The following is a 10,516-nucleotide window of genomic DNA, read 5'->3' as shown; positions in this document are numbered from 1 at the left end:
AGGAGAAGATGATGGTTGTCGCCAGTGATGGTGGTTTCCGTCAAGACTACTGTCACTCGACCGCCATCACTGATGTTGTTGTTGGTGATGGTGGTTGCTCGAGCGGTTGGCAGCTGCGATGCTGAATCGAGATTTGAAAGAGAAGAGATAGATGAGAAGATGATTAGATGAGATATGGGAGAGAACTGAGGAGAGGCAGAGGATGAGGGGTGGTGGCTGATGACTGGTACTCGACCATCGAGTCACTGGTGTGGCCGGTGTGGTTGCTCAGGCGACGGCAGCGGTGAAGGGAGGATTAGGGTTAGGGTTTGCAAGGAAATGGAAAGAGAGAGAGGTTCGAATGTTTCATGTTTGCTTCATTCCAACTGTTGTGACTTTTCATTTTAAATTCAAACCAAATCAATTTTCATTTTTTTTTTTGAAAATAAATGACTTTTCATTCAAATTTGCATCTCTCTATCACTATCCTTTATCACATGTACGTGTCGAGTCATAACTTTTTATGACTTGCCATTTTAAATTTCAATTGTTGCGACTTTTCATTTTAATTCAAACCAAATGACTTTTCGTTTTTTTGAAACAAATGACTTTATTCAAATTTGCATCTCTCTATGTGTGGTGTGTGGTGTGTGGGTTATCTGCCCATATACCTTTATACGACTTGTCATTTTAAATTAAAACCAGATGACTTTTTGCTTTTTCTTACACTAATAGGGGACCCGTGCGATGCACGGGAAAACCCAATGTCTAATTTACTAGTGAAAAAGGATCAAAAGGATATATTAAATGTCGGATACTAGTAAATTGCCAAAAGTATTGATTTTTTAAATATATTATTTACAAAATTAGACTAATTTATCTTTTACTTTTTAATATAAGTTAATTAATAATTTCCTTTTCTAAAATTTTCCAATATTATACTAATTTATATTCATAACAGAAATAATTTGTATAATTATTGGTTCAAATTACAGTTTTCCTTTACCAATACTAATTTATCTTTAATAATTTAAAATGAAAATCATACAATTTTTAAATAATTTTCCAAAATCTATCAAATGTAATAAAATTTCCCAAATTTCCAAAATATTCCAATTATTTTCAATAAGTATTTACTAAATTTTAAAGAAATTTTCCAGAATTACATTAATATATTTTTTAATTTTTCTCCAAAATTATGATATTTTGTTTGCCAATTTGCAAACTCCACCAACTCTTTCCTGGAGCGATAAATGTTGACTTTATTTTTCAATTTTATAATTTCTAAGGAATTTTAAATGATATTTATAAAGAATTTATTGGTTGAAAATTTTGTATATTCATTGATTTCTAGTAATTTTTCTGGAAAATAACGCAATTTAATTGTTAGTGTAATAAAATTAATTTTAAGAAATTGTAACTATAGTAAAATATTTATTATAATGATTACTCTATTTAATTACTACACCAAAATTCCAACAACAATTATTAGTGTAATAATTATTTTGAAAAAATAATTAATTTAACTACACTAATAATTATTATTGGAATTACAGTTATTTCAAAATTACTGTAATTACAGTATTTTGAAAATAAAAAATTTTACTATAATAATTAATGTAACTTAATAATTATTATTACTCTAATAATAAAATTACACTAATAAAATTACATCAATAAATTTATGAAAATGTAAATTCCAATGATAATTATTACTGTAATTATTATGAGCAATAAAAATCCAATAATTATTGTTATAAATTTCGGTAAAATAATAATTTACACTAAAATTTCAAAGATAATTATTTCTGTAATAAAGTTAATATGAAAAACAAATCTGTAATTAGAAATAAAATTTTCATTACAATAATTATTGTAATTTAATTATTACAATAAAATTCCAATGAGATTTATTAGTGTAATAAAATTATTTTGAAACAAACTGTAATTATTACACTAATAACTATTATTGGAATTTCTGTATTTCAAATTTACTGTAATTACCGTAATTTCAAATAACAGATTTTATCGTAATTTATGATTCTGTAGTAATTATTATTTTTAAATAATGGAAATTTGTGTAATTTAATAATTACATTATTGGAATTGATACATAATGGAAAATTGTTAATTATGTAACTATTACTATTAATTTCCATTATTTTAAATCAAGATTTACAGCTTTTTCTATCATTAATTTTTCAAACATTATTAGATAATGGGAATTACTATTTGAGATTATGAAAAAATGAATTAGTTAAACTACAGTAACAATTATTTTGGTGTAATAATTATAGTTACATTAATAATAATAAAAATTTCAATAATTATAAATTTTCAATAATTACAATAATTTTTTATAATATTCCAAAAATTAAAAAATGACATAAAATTCCAAAATTGCACTAACTTATCTGTTATTTTCAATTAAAATTAATCAATAATTTTCTGAAAATGTAATGATGAGAGTTACATTAATTTTCTGAATAATCAATTATTAATTTTCAATAATTATTTATTGGTTGAATAATCAATAAATTTTCAATAATTACAGTAGTCTATTGAATAATCAATAAACTATCCATAATTTATAATCAATAAATTATCCATAATAGTCAATAAATTAAGAGGGGATAGGATTAGAAATATTAAATCATGAAGGGGTAGGATTGGAAATATAAAATCAGGTTGTTAGACGATTCACCCATTTCTTCTTTTTTATAAATGGGTAAAAAATGAATTTTCATTCAAATTCACATCTCTCTGTCTCTATCCTTTAATGGCATCTCTCAGAAGGGTCGCCTTCTTTCCACTTGTAGTAGCGGATCTATTTATACCCATGCACGAATCAGTCACTACATTCATTCATTCATTCATTCATTTTTGCATCATACACTTGCATATCCATATCCATTACCGAATTGAAGATTGCTGCTGTTTATGTGGTTCAGTCTTCTGTGTGTGTGGTTACTGAGCACCTTCCAAGGCTATTGAATCGGGTTCGGTAGGCATGAAGTTGTAAACACGTTTACTGTACACGAAATTTTTTGACACCTGTCCCTTAAAATAACCTCACCACACCCTTGAAAAAGATTAATACCCACTTTTATCAAGTGCACATTTAACGTGCTTACTTTGATATGCCTACTAGATGGGTCCCTATTGAATCCTGGAGTAAAATGTTAGATATGCCTCAACCGATAACTCCTATCCTTGCATTGACTATTCTGTCCTCTTACACACTCAAAAGTAGCATCCTATTTCATGCACTACATGGGGCACGTGTAAGATGCGTTCTTTGGGGAGCCCATCTGAATTCCCTCGATAAAAGCCATGATGTCAAGAAACACATCCACATCTCATCTCATATTTTCAAAGGTATTTATTGAATTGAATTGAACGGTCCATTTGTAATGGATTTAGATTGGTCTTGGTCAGATTGAACAAATGTCTGATCCATTAACATAAGATAAATAGTATGGGTGTCAATGGACTGGGTTCGCATTGAGTCCAGTCTAAATTAAAACCAATTTGGACAGTTTGCATGGTTCAGATATTGAATTAGAGCAGTTCAAAAAATGTCCAAAATATTCATCGGATTGGATTGGGCCTGATCCATTTATAATGGATTCATACCAGACCAGATGAAATTGGATCAATATTTGATTCATTGACAACCCTACCCACCATTAACTTGCTGCCACTTTCAGTTTTAGTGACTAAACGTGCCAAGATGACGTTCAAAATTTTTGTAAGTTTGTTTTATCATGTTTTAACACTTTTTTTGTATATTATATCGATAAAAATACCCTCATAAAGAGGGGGATAACATTTTCTCTTCACATCTTTGAGGGGAAATGAAAAGTTAAAAATGGGTTAACAAAATGAAATAAGATAAAACTTTGAGATAAATGTTTGTAAATGATGGCATTTTTTGTCAATTTCAAAATATATGTTTTAAAAAGTAAAACTAATACTCCTACTGTTAAGGGCATTTTGGAAAAATGCTTACTCATGTCTTGAGTCCATCTCTTATTCCATTAACATAATAACAAACCCCATCTTTGTGATTAAAGAAGTCTACGTTATTAGTTAAACACAATGGTTGGTATAAGAAAATAAAGTTTTGTTTCTACCCTTTTCTTTTCAAAAAAAAAAAAAAAAAAAAAAAACCTTCAATCACACAATGAAACATTCTCTCTAGCTAAATGCAAAATAAATGGTCATTTCTATCCTTCCAATTTATGCGCTTATAACCCAAACGCTATATATATAGTTAGTACATAGAAATCCTATTGGACCATATCAAGAAATAGATAGTAATATCTTCACGTGCAAGGGGCCCTGATCTCCTACACTTTGCTCCTGCACTTCCGTATGAAATGTGAAAAAGCAGTCCGGATCTTCCACCAATGAAAATTCATCAAACCTCATAGAGGTCTGATCGTCAAAATTCTTTCCCATCCATCCACTCTCACATAAAAGAAATGAAGGTTAAGTAGGAGATCCATATTCCGTGCATGATAATGAGGCACAGGCGTAGCTCTCCGTTTCCCTCTAATTTTTAAAATACTTTTTTATTAAAATAAATGAAAAATATATTTGAAAATCCATAATTGTATCAATGCAATAAATTTGGAAAATCCAAAATTGTATCAATCTATTGCATTGGAAAAGAACGGTACTTCTCATCCAAATTCTAGCCCAGACCATGGATTTGGAAGAGGCCCAAAGGCCCATCACTTTTATATAGCTTCTAGTGTATGTGTATCTCATCAATTGCTCAATAAAATGATCAGCTTTGAAAGAACTCAGCACAACCAAATAAAACATGTTGCCACTGCAACCAACGTAGTTAGACCAAACATGCCCAAGTCACAAGCTTGTGGTGAATAAGGAAAAAAATATCCTTTAGATCCTCTGACGAGATGACATCTCTTTGTACTCACTAAATGTAAATGTCAGGGTGTTCATATTAGGGACCCATTTTTGGATCGGCTCAAGAAACCAGCCCACGGTGGCTCTCTCCCGAAATGTAGCAGGACAACAAGATCAACACATCATCATCTATTTGCCATGGGTCATCGAATTCGGATTAGCTAAACGCTTTAGCTGTTCAGCGGACTGTGGAATCAATGATGAGATTTCATATCAGTAATAAATTCATGGGCCCTACTGTAAAAGATACAAGCCCATTGTGGAAGTGTTTTCGTAAAAGTACTTATATAAAAATGATTTTATGTTGATTTCTGATGCTGCGCGATCCGAACACTCCTACCTGGCTCCTAGCTGGTGACGGACGGTACCTGAGACGAAAAGGAAAGTGAAGAATTCCCGGGAAGCTCGCCCGGCGGGAACACTCCGATGCTTAAGTTAGAACTCTGAGAGAACTGTAGATAACGCAAAGAGAGAGCTAAGAGTGCAGATGGCGCAAGTTCAGTACATTTGCTCCTTGGGGATCGGGGTCCTTTTATATTGGAGATCTGTCAAATCAGGCATAACCGCCTCTACCAAGCCAGGCGTAACCGCCCCTGTCATAGCCGTTACTACTAGAGCCGAGGTGGCGGATGCAGGTAGCCGTCGCAGGGTACGGACCTGTCAGGCATGCCACATCTTACAGAAATGGTAGGCACAATGCCGTCTGACGAGGGATGTGGGCGTAGCCTCCAGATTCGGCAGGTACTGCTGTCAGGCAGATCTTTCCTGCAGGTTGTCGAGCTACTTTGGACCGAACTACTTTGGGCCAAACTACCTTACACCGAGGTGCTGGGGGTGCGCCGAGGTGCTCATGCTTGAGGCGAGCCTTAAGCAAGTATGGACCAGAGTGTTAATGGTGCTGATCAAGTGTTTCCACTTCGGGATTCTTAGCCGCAGATCGGGGTGTTCCCTTCTCAGGAAGGAAAAGTTTGATGCTCACTAGGAGGAGCTCGGGACTCCTCGCTTGGAGGGAGCTCGGGGTGCTCCTCTCTTAGAGGGAATTCGGGGTAAGCTAGATGTTACTTCCCGGCGAGTTGCCACATCCACCGAGTTGTCCGGCCGGGTTCCGACGAGTTCGTTACGCCGAGTTATGGCCAGGCTATCACGTTGAGTTGTCACTTATGCCAGGTTGTGTCCACGTGTCCCCGTGCTACGAGGTCGGGCCAAATCACCCTTGTTAGGCAGCTCATTGGTCGGACTAGTTCACTGCTCGGCTTGATCAAGGACAACCTGGGTCGCGTATAGTCCACGCGCGGACGTCACGCGATCTATGGACTCTGCGGACGTCAAAAAATGCGCTAAACCGATTTCACCTCAGGGGTCGCATAGCTGGTTTTCTTGAGAGCCATCAGATCATCTTGATCTTGACCGTTGATGCCCAAGTACAGTGGCTATAAATAGTAGGGGTCCTGGTCATTTTTCCCTTGCCATAAGTTCTCAGCATTCGTCTTGAGCTCGCGTCTAAGGTCTCCAGCTCGGGTCAATTCTCCCCAGTTTGGTTGCTTTCCTTGGTGAGTCCCCTTAGCTTTCCTTTCAGTTTCCTTATTTCTTCCAGTTCGTTCCTTTCTTTCACTATGTCTAGTTTCGATAGTCAACTGGATGAGCCCGAGGTGGGTACCTCGGCTCAAGGTGACCCTACCGAAGTCCAGTCTCGCGAGGCGTGGGAGGCCTCGGGTAATCTGGCATCCACCTCTCACTGAAGTCAGATGCCGGATAGGTTCGGTCCTTCCACCATGACCCTGGAGAGACTCCGACACCTTATCCGGCAATACAACTTACCTAGGGAGTATACCTATAGTCTGCTTGTGGGTAACTTCCCATGGGAGCATGGTCCTGACGAGATCGTGATCTTTCGGGAGCAGCTCATAGCCGGGCTCCGTCTTCCTTTCCACCCCTTATTATAGAGGTTATGAACCACGTCAACATCACAATAGACCAGCTTCACCCGAACTCCATTCGTAATGTGGTCGGGACCATTTCCCTCTGCTTTGAGTACGTCCTCCCTTTAGACTTGGACATTTTTTGTTCGATTCTCTCAATAAAGAAGAGCGCTTCAAGCGTTCTCCCCGAGCATAGGCAGGCTTACTACCTGTTCCCTCGCTCGGGTTTCAAGTTACTGCACAAGCTTCCTAGCAAAGTCCCGGCTTGGAAGCAAGACTACTTCATAGTCCGGAACACCATGGGGTGGCCCTTCCCCACTCATTGGAGGGCGGCTGTTCAGGACCCCGGCGTTATCCTGGACAAAAAGACAAGGGAGACGCTCCAGTCATGGGCTGAGCTCGGGTTTAATTACAAGGATTATATCGCCAAGAGCAAGCTCATACAGGCCGACTTGAGCCCGGGTAGGTCGTCTTACCTAGAGTTGAACATTTTACCTTAGTAGCTTGTCCTTTTGGGTTGCTGACACCGAGCTTTGTTGCAGGTTCCATGGAGGAAGAGAAGCTCAAGGGGGAGAGGCTTTTCAGCCATATGAAGGGGAGGAAGAAGTGAGCTGCCAAGAGGGCTCGCATCGAGTCTCCACAGGCCCCCACCTCCAAGCCCGAGCTTCCACAGGCCCCTACCTCTGAGCTTGAGCTCCCTGATGTACCTTCGGTCATCGATTTAGAGGAGATCATACCACCTCGGGAGCCCGAGACATCGGCAGAGCCTGCTCCAAAGGCAGTTGTGGAGCTCGAGGTCACCACCGAGGCCGTTGATGCAGTAGCTGAAGCTTTCGCCGAGCCCCTTCGCACAACCAAGATGGCAATTTCCAGCTCGGGGAGTCAAGAGGGAGCCCGGAGTATCCTGATCCCACACTGCAACCTTCGAAAGAGCAAGGGGGCTGTCTACGCCGAAGAGGTTTCCGAATGGGCCGACCTCACTCCTGGTCAGCTCGGGGCCCGGGCTGCCACCCACTCTATGGTGGTAAGATCTAAAGACTTCTTTTCTCCCCTCTCTTTTTGTTTTTTTTTTTTCTTTTTTGTTACCTCTTCGGTGCTAACTGACCTCCTCTTGTCAGGTGAACTCCGCCGTGCACGCCTTGACCCTTTAGTCCGAGAGGCATCTAAAGCGGGCTCTAGCTGCCGAGGACTTGGCTCGCGCAGCCCATACTGATCTGAGGGCAGCTCGCGACCAAATCTATCAGTTGGAGAGCAATGCTTCAGCTCAGAAGAACGTTATCGAAGCACTGATGGCGGAGAAAGAAGAGTTGGCACGCGAGTGGGATGGGCTGAGGAGCGAGGTGAACGCCCTCAAGGCAGACAAGGGGGCCTTAGAGCTCGAGGTGAAAGGCCTCAAGGAGGATAAGGGAACCCTGGAGCACAAGGTGGAGTTCCTCAAGGCTGATATTGAGGAGAAAACTAAGATCTTCACACAGGCCATAGAGGAGACAAAGGTCAAGGCCGTCATGGACTATGTCAAGTCAAGCAGGTTCGATGCTGTTTTGGGGGAGGCCTATCGTAAGGGCTTCAAGCTTAGTAGGTGGTTGATAAGGCACACGTACCCCGATCTCGACACAAGCGCCATCACCAATTCACAGATCACGAGTGACATCGCCCGACAAGCTACAGAGGACCCAGATTCCGAAGAGGAGGGTGGTGACGAAGAGGTAGATGTCACCGACCTGGTTGAAGCTCTCGAGGAGATCCCGAATAGAAACGACAAGCCCCCAAAATAGTTGTCCTTGTACTATGAGCCTACAAGCTCAACTTTAGTTTCTTCTCTTCTTTTTTTTTCGAGCTTATTGTATAAAACTCTCCATCAATAAAATTTGTTTTTTGCAAAGTGTTGTCACTTTATTCGTTTGCTGAAGTGATTGTTTTATCCGAGCTATTAGAGTTAAGTGCCCGAAGTAGGGTTTCTCAACTGTCGTCACTCCGAACTGTCTCCCAGTACTTTGTAGGGGTGATTCTTATAAAGTACACCGAGGTGAGCGACATAGTAAGGCATACGCCTGACCTGTCTACTCCTAGGTTACTTGATAGCTGTCCCTAGCGGGTCCAACCTATTGTATATCGAGGTGGGCTATGCACCGTAGGGTTCACACCTGAGCTGCTTGCGTCCTTGGCATACTAAGCCTACGCTGATGGGGCGGTTAGGTCATATACAGTGTCGAGGCCCTTAGTTAGCTCGGCGTTTTAGCCCTTAGGCTGGGGAAGTGACATAGTCACATTCTCCTAGAGTCTGCCCATGCCGAAGAGGCGACTGGGTCTTATAGCGTCGAGGTCATCGTTAGCTCGGCGCTTTGGCCCTTAGGCTCTGGGAGCGACTACGGTCCACCCCCTCCTGGAGTTTGCCCATGCCGAAGAGGCGACTGGGTCTTATAGTGCCGGGGTCTTTTTGTTAGCTCGGCATTTTGGCCCTTAGGCTCAGAGAGCGACTTGTAGTCCACTCAGTTTGGTAATTCATAGATAATATTGCCTTAAGTTGACAATATTCCATGCCCAAGGTACTTGTTTCCCTTCCAAGGTCTCGAGCTCGTATGTACCTTCCCCGAGCACCCGCTTTACTCGGTAGGGTTCTTCCCAATTTGGCCCGAGCTTACCAACACCGGGCTTAGGCACCATAACTTTTTGAAGGACCAGGTCTCCGATGTGGAAGTTCTGCTTTTTGACCCTGGCGTTATAGTACCGAGCTACTCTCTGTTGGTAAGCCGCGGTCCTAATGTACACGAGGTCCCGTACCTCATAAAGTAGGTCAAGGTTGGTGTGTAGCTCGTCTCGTTTCCTTTGTCATCGTGCGCTTCTAGACGTAGCATGGGAACCTCGATTTCTGCTGGGATAACTGCCTCGGTGCCATAGGTGAGGTTGAAGGGAGTCTCTCTTGTAGCGGTCTTCACTTCCAGAAGAAGTTCTGCACATTCCGAGTTGTGATCGTTGTGAGGGGTCCGGCCTCAACCCACATAGTAAAATAATCGATTGTCACCACTAGGAACCTTCTTTGCCCTATTGCTGGTGGGAACGGGCTGAGTATGTCGATCCCCCACTATGCAAATGGCCACGGGATAGTAAGATATTTTAGGTCGGCGGCAGGCTGGTGGTGGATGTTGGCGTGCTTCTGACACTTGTCGCATTTTTTGATGAGCTTGGTCGCATCTGCCTTCATCGTTGGCCAGTAATATCCCTACCGTAGTCCTTTCTGGGCGAGAGCCCTGCCCCCCAAGTGTCCGCCGCACAGGCCCTCATGAGTATTGCGGAGGACGAGCTCGGCCTCAGAGAGTCGCAAGCAGCGTAGATAGGGGAGCGTGTAGGATCTTCGGTGCAGCCGTTCGTCTATCATGACATATTTGGCTGCCTGCCGCTCTACCCTTCTGGCGGCATTACGATCTACAGGGACGGTTCCATGTAGCAGGAAGCTCGCGAGCGGATCGATCCAGCTCGGCTCTACTTGAACGATGGGAGCGACCTCCTCTGCCCCCCCAAGAATGCTAGGCCGAGGTAAGTTCTCTATATACACGGTTCTCATGGTGTTATTATTGGTGCTGGCTAACTGGGATAGGGCATCGACCTCAGTGTTCTCTGATCTCGGGATTTGCTGGATGAAGTGTGACTGAAAGTTGAGCAGAGCCCCTCTTACTTTGGCT

This window comes from Nelumbo nucifera, chromosome 1, assembly GCF_055504915.1.
Source record: "Nelumbo nucifera cultivar China Antique chromosome 1, China Antique-T2T, whole genome shotgun sequence".
NCBI lineage: Eukaryota > Viridiplantae > Streptophyta > Magnoliopsida > Proteales > Nelumbonaceae > Nelumbo > Nelumbo nucifera.
This window is presented reverse-complemented; position numbering follows the sequence as displayed.